This window comes from Polistes canadensis, unplaced genomic scaffold (assembly GCF_001313835.1).
Source record: "Polistes canadensis isolate GaletaPanama2010 unplaced genomic scaffold, ASM131383v1 scaffold_215, whole genome shotgun sequence".
NCBI classification, from domain to species: Eukaryota; Metazoa; Arthropoda; class Insecta; order Hymenoptera; family Vespidae; genus Polistes; species Polistes canadensis.
In genome coordinates, this window is record NW_014569762.1 from 6,925 (window position 1) to 11,256 (window position 4,332).

Consider the following 4,332-nt stretch of genomic DNA (forward strand, 5'->3'; position numbering starts at 1 on the left):
ATTTTTTTAGTATAAAAATATATTATTCTTCAATATAGTAACAAATAACAAATACATATATTCTAATAATTCTCGAGACATCTAAAAGAATTTATGGCAAGGGAACATTCAGATAAGATGCACAAATATAAACATACCTGACAATGGGTTTTACAAAATTGAGGGCTGATCCAGGCTGTGTTGATTTCCTATATTTTAACAATATATATAGTGATTTAAAAATTTGCGCAGAAATTATCTTCGCAGTTTTTACAGAGTTTACTGCAAAGTATAGTCACTTTTTCTGCAGATACACCGTGATGTTCTGCAGTCTTTCGTGCACGCACATTTTACCTAAACATAGACATGTAGGAAACATGTAGGGAAAATGATAAATATTTTGGGTGCGCGGAGAATGTAAATGATTTTTCATATAGGTCTTTCCAATTTTGCGAAACATTAGTCGAACGGTGTATACATGAAAAATTCGTGAATTTTTCGAAGAAAATCATTGAGTCGTACAAATTTTTGCAAGTTTCCAAATATCGTACTAATGTTTGTTTTTTTGTTCGAATCAAGTATAACGAAGGTAACGTTGTTGTTTAATTTACAAGAGAAATGTTAAGTGGTACACATTTTACAAAATTATGGGATTTTTAATTTTCAAGAATTAACTCATTCGACTTGTTTCACCATTGAATTATTTAGTCTATTAACATTTTTTGGAGAACCTACCACTTGCAACAAATTGTCGGGCGCTGAACCCTTCGTATTCATCACAGGAATCATCATGCTCATGGTTCGCTTCCAGCCCCAATCCCGTGCATCCAAGTTGTTTCCCAACCACGTTTGCACCTGATAGAATGTACGTTTCACGTGTTCTCGCAGTACTGGTTGCGTTGGAGGTAAAGCCGCCAATCGATGTATCATGTTGGGTGTGCACGGCCAGCGATGCAAATTTATCATACCGAGCATCACTGAGCGACTGATTTGGATTTTTGAAGCTGTATAAATGTGAAATTATTTTTTCTGCACATTCACACAGACTCTCTATTTTACTCGAAGCATTATAAAATATTTCTATAGCTATCTGCAGATGAATGTTTTTTTGTAGAATGGAAATAATACTTTTTTTTCCCTTGCCGTACATGGCACTCGTCGTGTCGCATCCAGCAAATGCGTGGGCAAACAAAATATAGGGCCTCAGGTGTGCGTGGTCTTCTGTGTAATACAAAGTATTTTTTTTACCACCTGGCGTGATCTTGTAAAAATACAGGGGACTAGATTCTGATGAACCGAATTTAGTGATAACGCTAGGTGTAACACCTCTCCCATGTTTCAGATTTGTACCAAAGTACCTATTTAACGTTTGCTCAATCGTCATATCCGTCCACACACCGCACCAAGCTTTGTCAGACCTTCACACCGTAAAATACCCCTCCGTTGTAAACCTTCGGTATTCATCGTCGGTCATTGTCAGCTCTATGTTGACCATATCTTGAAGATATATCTGAACACTTTTAGCGTACTTGAGATGGCCTGCAGCATGGAAAATAGGCAACATTTTGCGAATGCTTTGAAGGTGTAATTGCCAATTGCCAGAACGTTCGGCTTCCATAAACTGCAACGCAATTACAACACACTCAAAGTATTGCACCCATAGTTGTGCTGTAGGTCCTCGATTTTTTAAAATTACCAATTGTGCAGTCAAGTCTGCAGTCATCGAAGTAATCGAAGGTTCCGATTGACAATCGCCGATAGTCGGAGGTTCTGTACCCCAACTTTGAAGAAAAACTTTAATGTCTTCATCGTATTGTTGACATATTTCACTTTCTATTTCACGGCAGATCATTACTCCCAGAGCGGTAAATGTCAAGATATGAGCACGCATCGCACGAGCATAAGCCTGCCCCGTCAACATCTTCTTCACAGAAGCTGGAGCGTATGTTACTGCCCAGATGTCTTCAAGTCCGCTACCATTCATAACATGACTGATTGAGCCCAAGTAGGACATGAGCAAGTGGAACCCACCCAAGCGAACCACAACGTTTTTCAGCATATCCTGTGATGCTGCAACAATCGCACGAACTTTATAGTACAATGGTTGGTCGAATGTTACGAAACACGTTTTCTGATTAATTCGACGAGCTTCAACTAGAGCAGTGCGTAAAGCTGTGTTGATAGTGCTCATATTGGAAGGAGGCTGATTGATAAAAGGCAAACAAACAACTTTGGAAACTTCATAAGTGTTATCCGCCGTTAAAACCTCCATAAAACCTTTCCAACTCGGTACATTTTCTATGTTACAATGCTTTGCCCATAGATATGTCGAGTATGCGGCAGGCAATACAGGCGAATCTATGGAAAACAGTTTCCTTGTGTCATCGTACCGAATATTTTCCAATCCGTTCGAATGGTCTGTCCATGGTATTGTTCTTACTATGCTCTGTGACGCTATCGTTGCAGCAGATATTTTTGAGACATTTTTCAATTTTTTTGTCTGACCTTCGTAGCTTATTTTATCTTGCGGCGTATAGATAGCATTCCACCTAGGCAGTGGTACGTATTGTAACCATCCAAAGTTCCAACGTTGTGATCGGTATTATCAAAGACATGCTGCACACAAACATCGTCTTCTAATACGAATTTCGGTGGATCCATGATAATCGATGCCTCGTACTGTTGCAGTTGATAATATGACACGCAGAAGCCTAATTTATTAAGAATATCGATAATYAACYTTGATCCGCATTTGCTGTGAATGTAAATTCCGAGTGCCAGTTGCAGATGCGATGTGAAACCGGAACGTTGTATGAGAGCTACAATAGAATGGGCTATTGCACTTCGTTGCACGAAATATCGCTCTTCATCGTCGTCGACATTTTCCAGTGAATTCGGTGTAATAAGTCGATCAATAAGTACAAGAAGAAGTGGAGGAATGTCTTGTTGAACTGAATGAAGAAATTTTCCAGATGGCTGATAAGAATCATTCTTATAATCGTGATTCTCGATATTTTTTCGGACGAGCTGTGCTGCTGCGTTTACTATTGCTTCTTGCTGCTTAATATTGAGGGAATCCGGATCACGATACCAGTCTCCACACCAGTCTCCACATAACTTCGTTGCACTGAAGCATTTATATAAGATCAATGTTTGACGGCCTTGCCGCTGCAATATGTAGATGATATCGTCTCAGAAATATTCTATCAATATTTTATACAAAACATTTTGTGAAAAACATTTGCTGCCCTTAAGATACAGTAATTCAGACACTGTGAATTTTTCTCTTTGCGAATCTTTTATGTGCTCCGCAATGAGTTGAAAATCTGAGTCAATTTCTTTTATTTTTGAAATACGATCAGACTTGTCGGTTGGGATTTTCGAAAACAGTAAGTAACATTTTATATGATATCGTGCGCCGACAGCAACAACAGAATTGACGTCTTTCAATCGAAGTTGCACATTGATGCTCAAGTCATCGTTTCGCTGTTCAGCCATATTAAGAAACTTTTTCTTCATATAGTCGTTCTGTATCACGTAGCCTTTCTTATGCACTCTAATTCCATGGCTTTGCGCATATTAAGCACAAGTCACAGAAATTGAATTCATTTTCCGTGAGCGCCGATTCAGAAACCCTCGCTGATGAACTAGGTGTTTCAGCAGAAAATGTCGATAAAGCTTTYAGTTTTGCTGCTTTTTCGGCCACACTCTTGATTGTTGCCTTTGCGTACCTTTTGCGGCACGCGGTATGCATGAGAACCGAGGTACGATTGCTCCAAATCTCGCATTTTCCATCGCCAAGTTCTTTGCTTTTCGCTGTTAACGACCTCAGACCTCTTTCTTTAACCGGGACGACTTGCAACGAAGCACACTCCAGTGCTTCATCGCATATGATGCATAGCTCGTCCGTATCCATGATCACTTAACTGGTAAACTAAAAAAAAAGGCGTGAGACACGCACAATAAAGCAGTATGTTTGTTTTTGGTGGTAACCATGGTAGCGCCAAGATGTTTGTAAGGGCTCCTCCTTCTTTCTTCTAGCTCGCATTCTCCCACCACATTTATCTTCCTTTATTTGCGCAAAATAATAAACATTTTATTGTTAATACGATACTACTTACGCTAGCGCGTCATTTGACAAATATTCAATGTTTTCCTTACAATTTTTGTGATTGTGAAGCTGAATAAAAATGCATTTCTGTTTTCTTATAACATAATAAAAATGAATTAAAAAAATGTCTAGACAAAAAATAAATTCCACGTTTTTAGAATATCCTTTCCTGAATATTTTGAATTTTAATTTTGTGTGTAGATATAAAATTCTTTTTTTTCAAATATGTATTCAATTTGATA